This window comes from Ambystoma mexicanum, chromosome 12, assembly GCF_040938575.1.
Source record: "Ambystoma mexicanum isolate Mex_15411 chromosome 12, UKY_AmexF1_1, whole genome shotgun sequence".
Lineage (NCBI taxonomy): Eukaryota > Metazoa > Chordata > Amphibia > Caudata > Ambystomatidae > Ambystoma > Ambystoma mexicanum.
In genome coordinates, this window is record NC_090936.1 from 277,112,927 (window position 1) to 277,128,631 (window position 15,705).

The 15,705-nt window shown below is 46.5% G+C and overlaps 1 protein-coding gene across 4 annotated transcripts in view; it reads left to right on the plus strand.

Annotated features, from left to right (window-relative positions):
* Positions 1 to 1,896: 1,896 nt before the first annotated feature.
* The window catches only part of LOC138513507 (solute carrier organic anion transporter family member 1A2-like), a 646,238-nt gene continuing 632,429 nt past the window's right edge, over positions 1,897 to 15,705 (plus strand). For all 4 annotated transcript variants that reach the window (XM_069628423.1, XM_069628422.1, XM_069628425.1 and 1 more), the window contains exon 1: positions 1,897 to 2,185. The gene's annotated coding sequence lies outside the window, so the exon portion shown is untranslated. The remainder of the gene's footprint in view (positions 2,186 to 15,705) is intronic.

The window sequence follows — 15,705 nt, forward strand, 5'->3', positions numbered from 1 at the left end:
TGACACAGAGTTACTAGTTCCCATGACAGCGCTGCTCTGGGGATCCATGATAGGATGGCCATAAGAGATCTTAGTAAGCCCACTTCCATCATATTCCGGGCCAGGAGTTAGAGGTGTAGCCAGGATTGTCTGACAAGTGGGGCCTGAAGCTAATGCAGTTGGCCCTTAACATTGCTAAATGCCCACACAGGGGTACTGGGTGGGCATTTACAGATTTTGGATGGGCCTCTGCGGCAGGAGTGAATTTCTTCCCACACTTCTGCCCTATATAATATTGCATTATACTCCCTCATTGTGCTTATGAGCATTTTCTCCCCATGTATTTTTGAGAAGGGGGCTGATGCTTGCACCTGCCTTCGTAAATAACTCATTTACTGGATGTGTGGTAGCCGGGGTAATTGTCTAGAAGTTGTTTCCAAGATATTTATAACTTGGCTCCATCGCGAACATGTCTCGATGAGGTTCCAATCTTTACTTCATCTAGCCCACCTTCTGACGGTAGCAATTTGTTTTATCCCAGGTTTCTGTCTATATTGTCTTTTTGGAGATATTCCTTAGAGCCCTTCATTCTCCTTGCCAGTCTGTCTAAAATGACTGTATCATCAGCAAGCAGGCGAGCCGCAAGGACTTCACTAGCAATTTCCAGGGGGAGGGGTTGGTGATTAATGATATCAAATCTCTATTGGAGAGATGTTACAATGGACACAACATCATGACATCAGTGACCCCTTGCCTCACACTTTACTTTTCCAGTTGTTTCGTCTGAGTATTCCTATTACCCACTAGAATCCCTCGGGGAGACCCAATTTAGGTTGGTTGATCAGATAGAAATCCTGTTTTGGATCTATAAAGCAGGTGTTTTCCCCTCAGCTTTGAATTTGACATATTTCCCTATTGTTCTAATGAGTGCAAATGCTTGATCGCTCGTTGAGAAGGCCTGCTGGAATGTAGCTTGTATGGGGAGTGGGTGCTAACGTGTTTTCCTCAACCAAATCATCTACTTAACTTAGTACCCACTTGATGGTAATGCGGCTGTCCACATCCAGCAATTCCATTGGTCTAAAAGAGAATGGATCCTTTGGTCCAGTGATCATTGCTATCAAGAATGTAGGCATACTTGCTCCTTAACCTAAATTGCGTTATTTGTATGTATTGCATTTTGGTCCTGATAGTAATCCCTCAAAGAAATGTATTTTATTCAGTAGCTTAGCGTTTTTTTTTCTATAATTTATAAAATAATTGTAAACACCAGATTTGCGAATATAGGTAATTTGGTTTTAATTAATGGTTATGTTATATATTTTGGGGATTTTTGTAGTGTAAATATGTGAACATAGTGTGACTTCAAACCGTTCTGTCATTGTCACCGAATCCATAGCATGGACAGACCAATGCATCTAAAAAATAGCATCGAAAAAAATGCATCGAATGCATTTTTTTGGAAGGTAAAAGGTTTATTTTAATTTTAATGGGTTTTAAAGGGTAAAAAAAGAGTTGGGGGGGGGACCCCCATTAAAAAAAGTACATTAAAAAATGCATTCGATGCACTTTTTTTCGATGCACTTTTTTAAGATGGCTTGGTCTGTCGATGCTATGGATGTCGATGGGAATAACTAGGAACCAATACAGTGTATTAATTAAAATCCTAATATTATTTTGCTGTTTTATCTCCCATGTTCACCTGCGACATTGTATCACTGTCGATTGCGTTCAAATAGGCTTTGCCCACAGCATGCCATGGGCCTTCCAACCAAATCTGTTATTTTAAAACAATGGCCTCTCGTTCATAGTTACTGTCCAATGTGCATTTGGCTTTAACCCCAAGGGACCGACCAGCGGGTACTCCGTTAACTAGGGGTTTAAAGTGCAGGCTCTCAGTCCTCACACAACCTCGGCTGGAAGTTTCCTTTGTAAGCAGTTCTCGGCGTATTTATTTCGTCAGCGAATCTACAGTATAACTATTTTCTGCACTCGTTGTACTTGTGCGTGTTAATCTGACGCCTGAGGTATTAAGCCCCGGGAATTTAAAGAATGTTATAAAATCAAACTAGAGGCCCGACCTCGCTTGCTTGCCCAATGAAAAAAAGCTGCCAAGCAGTGGAACTATGGCGTGAGAGGTGGGGATGGTGACAGAAACCGCTACTAAAGACAGAGGTTCCTTCCTTGGTCTGGAGCGGTGAGCATGGTGAGTACATTCAATAAGGGGAAAAGCTGACCCGGACATATGCATTTCACTTTTTTGCAAACATATATGCAATTGCTGTCGTGTGCATAATACGTCTGAATCTGATCATTATTTGAATGCAATGTTGTGACAGCGGCCTGTCCACCACATTATGTTACTTGCACGCCATATGTGCCTGTGTGTTGCTAGGTGAAGTGACAGGTTATTTGCTTTCCCCTTGATGTGGCGTTCCGTGGTCAAATTGCTGATGAAATATAAAGAGACGCATAAGTAGCCTGAGGACATCGTGTTATGCTAGAGACAATTGCCCTTTGCAATCTGGGACTTGTGGTATTGTCTCTCTCATTGTAAATATAGGCCTAAAGTTAAAGCTCTCTTGGCTCACATATGAATTCACCGCTTGGCAGCTATGCACTCATTGGAGTCTGGCTATACTTTAGATAAAAAAAGAAAAAAGAAATGGCACACAAGACTTTGTCCCCAGCACACCTAAATGCTGGCAATACACCCGTTTAAAGAGTGAACGTAAAAGACTTCATAACGGATTCAATTGTGTAAATTTAATAGATTTCCTGAGACACGTTCAGAAAAAATGCTTTATTTTGATCAATAAGCCTTTGGAAATTCAACAAGATTGGATGAGTCATATCTTTTGGAAGATTGTTCTTTTCATTGTAATCAACCGTAAAAAATGTAATGTGTTATGCTTTGTGTTTATTTTAGCTGTTTAAACTGACATATTGCCAGCTTGTAAGTGTGCAAGTGACAGGAGGTATCCAAAGTCTTGGAAACCATTTCGTTTTGTATTTGTTAATACTTATGTGTCAGGGGAGAGCTACCTCCCCTTTGCCCATAAAAGGCCTGATTCATTGAAAAGTGCAATTAGCCTGCAAAGGTCCGTTGTGAAGAACTGTGTGAGCCTGCACGAAAAATGAAAAATGCATGCTCTGCGTATTCATACAATTGTCTATGCAAAGTAACCATATACGCAAGTAGCGTCCGGAACACCCCCGACATGCGCCCACGTAAAAACAGCCAGAACAGCTACCTTTGCGTGCTCCCCGAGGCGGGGCTACACACACCCTCCAAACAGTGCGTGGGGTCCCCCACAAGCAGGCCTGCATCTCAGAGACCCTGCGCAGGGTCCCCCGCAACTGTTACCAGCACCCTGACAACATGCATACGATTTATCGTAACTCAGGTAAAACTCTGAAAATCTGAGTGTGAACCCCTGTAAACCGTTCCAGCACCCTGCTAGACTGCGTACGCGCACCCCTAAGTCAGATCGGAACAAAAGCTGCGTACACGCTCCCCTAAATTTGACCCCCAATCTTACTCCTACACAGTGAATCCTATGCACAAGTGTCTGTACGCCTGCCTTTGGGTGGCGGATAGAGTGAGGGCTTTGCATGGCCATTTCCCCGACAAGAGGTTGTGCGGTCGGATTCATGAATACGTATCTTTCCAGGCAATAGTGGGTGTGCGATGGACTGCCTGCGGGCTGTCCCCCGTAACGCTCACATTTTACCTTGTTTTTCCTCATTTTCCGTATTCCACCCTCTACCCTGCCCTCTGTGCAAGCCACGCCCATGTTCTGTGTGGTGTCTCGCAAAAGACACTCGCCGCTCGCAGCGACGTTCCGAGTCTGTGCTAAGTCCCCGCAAAGTACCAAAAAGTGCTGTGTAGGCAATTCCATGAATTGACAAACAGGATTTTGCATGCAAAGTCCCTATTTTGCACGCAGATATTCCATGAATCGGGCCGTAAGATTGTGTAAAACATTTTTTGGGGGGGGGAATAACAAATATTTCTCTTCTTGGGGTGTGCGCCTGAACACTTTTTCTTATATAGCTGTTGTATCATTTTTTTTACCATTTCTAAACTTTACACAGCATTTTTAATTAATTGGTTAATTCATGCAGTATGTTTTGCCTTCGGGTTTGCTTGGTCGTGGACTAATTAATTTGAAAGATACTTTGAATCATGCAATATGATGTGTCGTTGTCTATAATTTTACTGATGCTAACAGAGTAATAAGATACACCTCTACAAAGAAGCTAGAGCTGTCAGCTATTTGGTTGACGAATTTCACATATCCTGCTTCCATTTACAACGTAAAGATATGTTGTAAACATATATTTACCCATATGCTCAGTCCCAGGGACGTCATATCACCAAAATGCCAGGTATAGCGGACGTGACACCACACAACGTGATGTAATTTGGCCACACCCCAAAGTGACATCATGGGAAGAGACGTAACATGACCTGTCATCCCTTGACAAAACAGGAAGTGGCATCACATGGCATTGTTCTTAAGTACTCTACGAAAAATATGGTTATGATATCACTGTTATCTGATATACATTTCATACAAGAATGGGTCACCATATGTATCATTATTATCAGTGTGTATGGGCCATATTACCAAGTTATTGTCAATTCAAGCAGACATCTAAGGCCAAATGATAATGATGTGTTATTATATACCACTTACGCTTAAGCCCTTTATGTAGAACACATATACACACAATATCATCCAACCTATGTCGGTACTCATTTATCAATCTCAGAAGGATGAAAGGCTGAGTTGGCCCTGCGGGGATCCGAACTTGCAGATCATGCTCACATTACCGAGCGCTCAACCCGCTGAGCTATCTTACCAGCTATAGTAAAAGGTTACATGTCTGAATTTACTCAAAGTCAGAAAGCAAATAACACTCTGTAGCGGATACCATTAAACTGGTAACTGAGATTTAACAGAAGGCCAGTTCATCTGCAGATCTCCTGCAAATTTGGCCACATGTCAAGCCTGCATGGATCTACTTTTCAAGCTTCAGAGGTTGGCAAAATACATACCATTGGGAGGGTCCATACCTGTGTATTAAAGAATTTAGAAAGCAGCATGCACACACGGCATCCTGTAACCTGAGCACTCGTTACATCATACATTCAAACAACCACCCTGAACAGCATGCCATGGAGATTGGAAAGATAGACACATTACAACAAAGCATTAATTGTGGCACAATGAAATCAAGGCGCACTTTATGTGCTATCTTCAAACATTTCGACAATGTACACAGGCGTTTAAGCACAAGGATTTTGTCAAGTGACAAAGGACACCGAGATGGAATGTCTTGTGATGATCGTAATAGAGACAGAAGCAGAAAAAACATGCTATAACTACAACTTGGGAAAAGCAAAATACATAGTCCAAAATGGATACTTATTCTACTCTAAATATTTTTTGGAGTTGTTTTGTCTGCATTGTGAATGTGAGGTGTTTAAGAATAGACTAGATCAGTGACTCACCCACTTAACTGTGCCTGAAATAAACCTTTAATGAGTCTAGTAATTATTGTATAGAATTCCAGAAAGACAAATGATTTGTTTTTCCTATTCTTTCTTATTTAAGGTCACTGCTCAAAGTGTTACATTTGTGGAACCCCCTCTTTTTTAAGAGGATTGAACAAGAAAGCCAGCCACTGCAGAAACAAAGAGCCACAGACCACTTGCTACCCCTAATAAAAAATGAAAACAATAATTAATTAAGGGTAGCACGGGAGTCCACAAGGGTCACGCCTCTGTCTCTCTATGGAAACTATTAAATAGGTTTTCTTATGATGTAATCAAACTCGTCAAAACATCAACACAAATGGGACACCTATTTGTAAAGGAATATTGAACCTTCACATTGGGACACGTCATCAATGATTCAAAAAATTCTCTTTATTCATTATTTAATATAAATACATTATAAAAGCATCAGAAAGTGACCTGTGCTTCAAAAAGTGACTTGTGCTTGAGCAAAGTGCAACAATCAGTAATAGAAATCATGCAAAACTGGCCAAGTGGTACTCTCCAACCTCAGTGGTATTAATCCCGGTGTCCCCCTTCGTAAATAGGGTAAATTAAACAAGTAACAGTATTACAAGTACAGGTGTAAATATAGAATTCGTGGTCATATGTTATGAAGTGTAGTTATCATTATTATATGGGGCCACTTGGTGTGATGGGCTGGGGTTGTGTTCCTTTCGCGCACGTGGCTGTGCAACATTAATGGACAGACCCAGAGATTTGTGCAATATGTCCTTCTTTATTAAACTCTCGACAGGAACTGCTAACACCCCGCCCACCCACGTCACTTCCCACCCAGCCTTCTGCCTCCCTCTAACCAGGAACAACTGTGTCAACGTGACATCTTCCCCAAATTTAAAGAGTCACTCAACGAGGTACCTTAGTCACTAGCCCATCTCCTCAATGAGGCACAAGGCTTATTCCTGCCCCTCTGGGGTCGAGAGCTGAATCGTTCAGTGAAGTCATTAGCACCCAGGTGTTCACAGTGCTCCTCTGGTCCCGACGCTGCTGAGTCCTCCTGATCCCCTTCATAAGGATCATCAGAGACGTAGTCAGTGGGTATTCTCACTCTTCCACTTATCCGTTGAGATCCCAACAGGGGAAGTTTCTTGAAATGAGAAGAGTTTCGGGTGGTTGAGCCCTTGTCTCCTTGAGATGTGATCATGGAGCCTTTTTTTCCATGACAATCAGGGGTTCCTCATGAAAGACAGCTGTGTGCTTATGTGTTTGAGGCTGACTTACCGCAACAATGTCCCCTACCTCTAAGTGAGGCTCCCGCACCCTCCGGCACCCATTGGAATAATCTTTCATGCGCTCTTTTGCAGCCACATCTTGTTCATTTACTTCTGCATCCATGGGTGGTCGATCTTCCGGCAGAGTGACCTGGGGTAGCCTTGTCCGGATGTCCCTCCCCAACATTACCTCAGCAAGGGATTTCCCAATGGTGCTGTGGGGTGTGCTTCGGCAGTCCCTCTGCAATTGATGCAATACTTTTTTAGAAGGTTGTCCGTTGAGCCGAGCTGCCTGCAGTTTCCTCTTCAATCTTGCCATTCACCTGGGGCCACAATGGAGTGACTTTGTGATGGTGAAACCCCACGTATTCGCTGAACTTTACGAAGCTGTGCCACTGAATGGGGGCCCGTTGTCTGTCTTCACTGTCCGAGGGACACCGTAAGCCATGAAGATGCGGTCCAGCACTGGTATTACGTGGTGGGCTGCTGTCGATGATACAATTTGGGCCTCGGGACATCGGGAGCACTCGTCCATGTCAGCCAACACATACTTCCCCCTTCGATAGGGCCAAAGAAGTCGGCAGCCACAGCCTCCCATATGCCATCCAGTAGTTCGGACATTTTCAACAGTTCTGGGTGTCTGTTCGGCACGAGGAGGGCACTGTTCAGGAGGTCCTCCATCATGGTGTCTAGATGGGGAAACCACCCTTTTTGGTGCAGCATGCGCTTTGTGGAGATGACTCCTCTGTGGCCCTCATGGGCGAGTTCAACTACCTTTCTTTTCAAGGACGTTGGAATTACCACCTTGTGGCCCTTCAGTAAGAGGGCCAGCTCGTCTTTCACTTGCAGCAAGCACTCCACTTCCAGCTGTACATTATCCACTGCTGCACGCCCTCTTTCCTTGGCCCTCCTCCATTGGCTCGATGTGAATCCTTCACATACAAATTGACATGCTTGGTCTGCTTTCACTTCCTGGGCCAGTTGCGCCGGGTCGATTCCTTCTGCTATGGCTTGTTGAATCAAGTACTGGAGATACCCGTACACCACTGATGGTTCATGGGTGCACCCGGTTCTAGGATGTCTGGAAAAGAAGTCAGCAGGGTTTTCTTCATTCCCTGGCCAGAGTACTATTTCAAATCAGTAGTCCTGCAGCCAGAGCCCCCATCTCGCGATGCAGGGGCGGGGGGGCATTTTAGCTTGTGTGTTGCCATATAAGAATAGAAGCGCCTGATGGTCTGTCACCACTCAAAATGGCTTGCCGTACAGAAAGAGGTGAAAGTGTTCACAGGCCCAGACCACTGCCAAACTTTCTTTTTCCGCCTGGGAATATGCCTGCTCGGTTATGGATAAGCTCCTACTTGCATAGGTGACAATGTGGGTCTGCACCGGGTCTTTGGGATCCACCTGGGCCAGGATGGCACCTAGTCCCATGGGACTTGCGTCAACCATCAACTCTGTATTCCTTCCCGGATCGTAGTAGGACATGTTCTCAGCTCTGGCGGCTCCCTCTCGAATCATCTCAAAAGCTCTTTGGCACGTCTCTAACAAATTGAATACTGCATTCTGCTTAGTCAGCACTCTCAGGGGTTCACTGACCATAGCAAAGTCTTTAATATATCTTGCGCAGCAGCTAGCGAAGCCTAGAAATGACCTCAGCTCAGAGACCACATTTGTAGCAAAATGGTTCCTCTGGTCTCCTCTCCTGTTGGAGTCGATGGACTGTATCAACAGGCGGGGTGGTGTTGAAACATTCCACCTGCGAGCCAACTGTTCTTTCAGCACGTGCCAGCATTAGTATTTCTTCCAGAGGGCAGGATTTCTGTAACATTTTCCGCCTGAACGTCTGTGATTCGCATCCTGCGATGATCTGAGATCTCAGGGCCTCCGTATTTGAATAGTTTGCAAAGTCACAGTGTTTCATCTTAATTCTCAGTCTCATAACGTACGCATCCATTGTTTCACCCTTTACCTGTTTGGTGCGATGAAACAGGTTAGTGTGTGGTGTGAAATACGCAGATAGAGCCTCTTTCAAATCCTGTATGGAATCAATAGAGTCTGCTGGCATCACATCGATGATATCACATGTTGCAGAACCTACCGCCAGTTTGAGCATACATTTTTGTCTGTCATCCTCAATGGGCCTCGTGGCCCCCATGTACAGTTCAAAGTCCCTTATACACAGGGCCCATCACGGCCCCTTATTGCTTGTATCTGTGAAGTCGAAGGCATCTGACATCTGAGCAGTCAGGGAGTATGGTAATCTGTATAGAGTCTGATCCTGTATTTGTGGTCCCTGGGCTTGGGCATCCTGTCCTCCATCTTCGTCTGCTATCAACCCCCGCTCCTGATCTGCCTTGCTCTCTCAGCAGTTCTGGGCTTCTACGGACGCCTAGCAGGCACAAGCACCATGTTTTGGCATGAAAACCTCTCTGTGTCCACAATGAGGTGGAAAATAAAGATGGCCGCCTATCAGTCATGACCACCATCTGCTGTACCACCTCAATTGGCCGTGTGCGTGTGGCAGATCACTGCCTCAGCTCCGGAGTCCTTGCTGTTCTCGATGTTTTGTAGCACATTCTGCTGCGTGGGTGCCTTAACACTGTGTATCGATCCAACTCTATTCCTCCTTGTGCGTATCTCGCAGAAGGCGGCCTTCGCTCCTCCCAGTGTCCGCTCTCTCACCTCGGGTGTATGCATAGTCAGTGCATCCTCTTCGTCGTCATTGTGATGGCCTGGGGTCATGTCCCTTTCACGCGTGCGGCTGCGCAACATTAATGGACAGACACACAGCTTCTTACAATATGTCCGTCTTTATTAAACTCTCGACAGGAACTGCTAACCCCCGCCCACCCACATCACTTCCCACCCAGTCTCCTGCCTCCATCTAACCCGGAACAACTGTGTCAATGTGACAGTTGGCCTCGTGTAATAATCTTCAAAGTCAGCCAGTCGTGTTATTTTGACTAACATGACTGGAAGTTGGGATTTGAGGTCTAGCTTTACTTGTAATCAGTGTTAGCCTATGATTACCAGCCTGAAGAGTGATATAGACTAGACAACAGGACTGAATTGCAGAGAATGGCGTGACGCAGGGCCAGCTAGCAGCTACAAGAAACTGCATTGTTTCCTTGAATTTAATTAAATGTTACAAATAGGGTCAAAATTCATACGAGTTGCAGTTGTGTTGTAGTTGAGATATTGTGTCTATAAAAACATTGTCATCTGTATAAAATAGTGCATCAAATCATCTCAAAGACAGAACATAGATCCAAAGATTCATCATGTTTGCAGATCAGACAAAGATTTTGCTAAACTCTGTCTGACTACATTATGGGGGTAATTCATGGAATTAATGTGCGAAAACGGGGGCACAAGTGTGAAAATTGCAGCGCACACATGTGAAACCCGCACAAGCACCCGTTTGGCGATTCATGGAAGGTGATACGTGTGTGGCTTACCTGGGACCTGCGCCAAATCCGTGTGTGGCGCACACGTCATTGTGACATCCCGAAGGCTGGACGCGAGACGCCCAATGAAGTCGCACACCACCCAGCGCACACACCTAAAAAGGGGGCGGATCACACGGAATGGGGAACAACACGCAAAAATGTGGGCGTTACGGGGGAAGTACCGCTGCGTAAACCTCACAACGCCCACATGCGCGCTAACAACAGGTATTCATGGAATCTAACAGGGGAAACCCGCGCGCCGCAAAAGACGCGCTAAACCGGAAACACGTACTCCAAGCGAAAGCTGGCGTAAGCACACCCATGCAGCATAAAAGTGCACGCAAACAACAAACAAGCTCATACTGCTACGATGAATGTACCGTTCCTCGCAGCAGTGGTCGTGGGACAAGGCAGGAGGAGGAGGATTGCCAGGCCCCGCATTCTTTTACCCAGGAATAGCCTTTTTGGGATGCCTGATGACCAGGTCTATGGCAGGTACAGGTTTCCACCCCATATCATCCTAGACCTGGTTGCTGAGTGGGATAGTGACCTCACATCACCCACCCTGTGCTTCCAAGCACTGAGCCCCTTAGAAAAGGTGCTCAATGTACTGCATTTTTTGGCCACTGGGTGATTTCAGCGGACAACTGCCATAGTTGGGGGCATCTCACAGCCCATGCAGTCACGCTGCCTACACCAGGTGTTGGCAATCATGACTGCATGCCCCTCAGTCCGCAGGCACATATACATGCCCAGAACACTAGTACAAAGGCAGGCTGTGTTCCAGGACTTTTACGGGGCACACTTCCCCAAAGTGCTTGGTGCCATTGATTGCACCCATGTGGCTCTACGTCCACCTAGGGCCACTGAGCACATCTATCGCAACCGCAAGCACTGGCATTCCATACACGTGCAGGTGGTATGCGATGCCAAGGGAATAATCACCTCTGTCTATGCAAACTATCCAGGGTCCACCCATGATAGTTTCATATTCAGAATGTCACCCCGAAACCGGGACCTGGATGCTGGGAGACATGGCAACCATGGCTCATTGGTGAGTACAAATACCTGTGCACATGCATGCATGTCACACACAGAGAAATGGCAAACCCAACTAATCACAACAATGATCACCTCCCCAGGGGACAGTGCCTACCCTCTGAGCACCTACATGATGACGCCAATACGGAACCTACCACACCACCCATGGTAAGATACAACGCGGCCTATATTGCAACCCGGGGCATAGTGGAGCACACATTCGGAGTGCTCAAGTCAAACTCCCTTGACCGTTCTGGTGGCCAGCTGCTATATGCGCCCCCAGTAGTGTGCAGGATCCTTGTGGCAGCATGTGTCCTGCACAATGTTGCAACCCGGCTGGGCGTGCCAGTGGACATGGTGGTGCCCCCACATCCCCAACCACATGCACGGCCACTGCACATGGAAGGGGAAAGGGCACGTGGCGAGGCAGCCCATAGCCAGCTTGTTGCTACATTGTTCACCTAAAATCCCACCCCTGCGGAGTGCACACAGGCCTGGCACATACCAGGTGAAAATCGATGATGAGAAAGGGACAGTCAACTGTCACAACCTTACCACCCTGAGAATGTGTCCCTGGAAGGGCTACATTGTGTGCATCCCTAGCTACTTAAAGAAACCCAATGCCGTGTGACGAAAAGCCACACATTCATGCTTCATAATGGACTACCCCCTTGCAAAACAGAACACCCAAATACTGGCATGTCACCTAACCCCTCCCAAACCCCATGTCACCTGCCCGACACACCATGGCATGGGATGCAATGAGAAAGCAACCAAAGAAATGCACAACCCATGACACAACTGTCACAAAGTGCACCGTCACAAATGGAAACAGGCCACAGACAATTCCCTCTCACATATGAAAATGAAACTGCACACATGAACATATACTTACCAGCATGACTAATCATGAATACAGGACCCAACAGTGGCAACGTCAGACAGTGATCAATCACAATAGCCCAGTTTCACAATCTGACAAAGACACCACATGGACCCCTCCCATCTTCAGTGTGTTGCTGGTAGGTAAATGTGGCAGGGTACTGCATACAGCATGAACTGCATCTGCAATGGAGGCAGGCAAGGTAACAAGCTTTGCAATCCTCTTGTTGCCTCTGCGCCTTGCTACCCCTTTAGGGTTAGGTGTGCAATATAAATAAATAAATACAAATACAAATACAAACACATGAAGAAGGAACATGTAAATATGCATAATGAGCAATATTAAATACAATATACATATCAACCATGCAGTGGAGAAACCATCATGAATCCCCACTAGGGGCAAGGTAACACATGAAGAAGCAACATGCAAATATGCATAATGAGCAATATTAAATACAATATACATATGAACCATGCAGTGGAGAAACCATCATGAATCCCCACTTGGGGTGTATACACAGTTTGGACTACAGACTGGCCACACAACTGATGGATGCCTCTGTGTAAGTTACTGTCACAAGGTGCCCTACTTGCAAGCCCATGGAAAGGGGAAGCAGGAGTGGCATATGTGTCTGGACCCCCAAGCCTCAAACACAAACAAAAGACAAGCCTGTATGGGCCCAGCTGGAAAACCCCGTGGATGCCTTTGGATGCCACACAAAGCATCACACTGTTACATGAAGGCACAATAGACAGAAAAAAGAGAAAATAAATAAAAATAAAAAACAAAAATAAAAAATGGCCATGATCAACCAGGGGGGGGGGGACCACCCAGGAGGGAGGAGTTGCAGGGAGGAGTTGCAGGGTGCACCTCAACACCCACATGCGTGGATGTTGAGAAAATGAAACTCCCTCCATGGGATCATGACCTGCACGGCTAGTCGATAGTGGGAGAACTGCCGTTGCTGTTGTCACCCTTTGGCGCAATATGAAAAGGTGTGCATGGTACGGAAGGCAGACCACGCACATTTATTTATTTATTTATTTATTACATTTATATAGCACGCCAACAGCCCAAGGGCATTGAGGCGCTGTTACTTGCAAGAGCTTAGTTACAGGTTTACAGAAGTGGTACCAGTAGTAGGACCCATTACAAATCAGTACAGAGCTACAGATCAGTACATAATTCTATCAGTATAGCTTGTGCAATGGATCAGAGGTTAGTGTTAAAGTCTGATAGAATGGGCCTTATGTGAAGAGGATGGTTTTCATAGCTTTACGGAAAGAGATGAGGGAAGCCAGAGGCATGCTCCTCCATGGCAGCAAGAATGCCGGTTTGAACGGTTTGGTTCTGCAGGATGATGGTCCAGAGGTCCCCATGCAGCACGTCACATGTAGCACAGAGTTCTGCCTGCAAGGCGTCACATGATGCACGGATCTCCTCATGGGTTGCCTGGAGCTCAGCTGAGATGTTGTGTTTTAGCTGCTCCAGATGCTGTTCTGACTGTCTACTCTGGGCCATCTCAAGTGCACCCAGACTAGCTCTGAGGGAGCTGTTATCTTCCCTCAGGGCATCCCTGTGGGCCTGTACCTCTGCAGATATGGCTGTGCGCAGAGCCCCCAGTTCAGCCCGTCTGTCCCTGCTGGCGGCCAACATGTCCTGCCTGTGTGAGCGGAACATGGACCGCGTTGCCTGCTGCTGGAGCTCCACCTGCCTTTCGGGGGGAGAATGGAAGTGGCCACCCTTTCCACTGCCTGAGCCATCATCTCACATGATCACGTGATGCCCGCTGTTGTTGTACAATTGCAAAAATGGAGTTCTCCCACACAGTATTGCCCGGTGGCACACAGCCCACGCTGCCGGACACAACACCTGTCAAGCCCAAGGAGACATGCACCTTGCTGTGCTGGCGCTGCCTGTGGCTGCAGGACTGCATTCCTCCTTTGATCTGCTGGCCCAGGAACAGGAGCAAATAGTGTAGAGTGTGACCCTGCATCCGTAACCGCCACAGGCGGACATTCCAACACTGAATGGGCCATTGAGGGGTCTACCTCCAGTGCAGGTGCATTGGACAGAACAGCATCCCTGCCAGAAACACTCAACTGCGACGGGGCATATGTGTCAATGTCAGATTCAGCACCTGAGCCAGGTGTACTCAGAGACACCCGTGGACATGATGGTCTGTAGGAGCAATGGATTCTCGTGCGGCACCACCCCACGTCCTCCACTGGTGCTTGGGTAGAACTCTGAGTACTCCTGCCCATGCACCATCTCCTCCTCCTCCACAGCTTCCAGTGCATCATCACCAGCACAAAATGAAAAAGAAGTCATGAACACACACGTGGACAGCATAGCCCACACAAATAGGCATCACAATGTTGACATCCAATACATTAATAAGACATGTCACACGTGACACAAACTCAGCCATGCATGCAGTGGCAATGAAGTGGAAGGGGACCCTGAAAGCAGACACTTATTAGTCTAAAATGGAAAAGCAACACATGTGCTGCATGGTTCATAGCGCCTGCATCACACATAAGCCTGTGAGTGGCATGGACCATCCACAAACATGACAGATGCCAGCACACAGATGGCACGTAGCATAGCCATGGCAGAACTGACAAGGACACCCAGAGGGGAATTAATCACTACTGTCTCCCATACATGTAAAATGCATTTCATCAAACAGAACATGCAAAAGAGTGTGACAAAACACACATGTGTCACACCCTGCAACAATGCCAGTGTGTTGAAATACAGTGATGGGAGGCACATGGATACATCAATGGTAGGTCAATTTGACATGACACAAGTCAATTGGAATGTTGAAGGTTGAAACAGGGCTCAGAAGTGAGTGGGTGCAGTACATGTGTAGGTCCTCAGCGGTCAATAAAGAGACAAAAACCGTAATTACAATGTCGTGTCATGATGGCAGTTTAAGGGCTAGTACAGTCATCATGTGCAAAGTGTTTGCAGTGGTTAGTAGGGATACAGTGAACCCCAAACCCAAGGGCGGGGGATGGCTTGGAGGCACTACATGAGTCACATATGGCAGATATGACTACATAGCCTGACCTGGCACTCGATCACAACACATCACCCAAGCAACATACACATGGTATGGACACACACGCATGGACACTCACCGGACATTATCTCAAGATCTGGGATGTCTCCCACGCCTTGGATCTAATCCTCTGCGATGAACTCTCCAGCGATTGCCTCATGTTATGTGAGTTCATCCTCCTCTGGTGGTGACCCACTGCCAGTCAGCAAAGTAGAGGCGTAATTAGAAGCCATCTTGTTTTTAGCTCGGCGTTTGAGGTCATTCCAACGCTTCAAGCAATCATCAGCTGTGCGCTTCACAAATCCCAAGGAACTAATGTGGTCCACGATGCACTACCAGTGGACCCTAAGCTGAGTAGGCATAGTTTTGCACCCTGCCGTCACCAGCATGTCACGGCTGTGTTCCAACACGCAGCGCACAAGTGCGTCCAGTTCCACATTATTGAAACTCTGCTTCCTTGCTGGGTCAGTAAATGTAAAAAG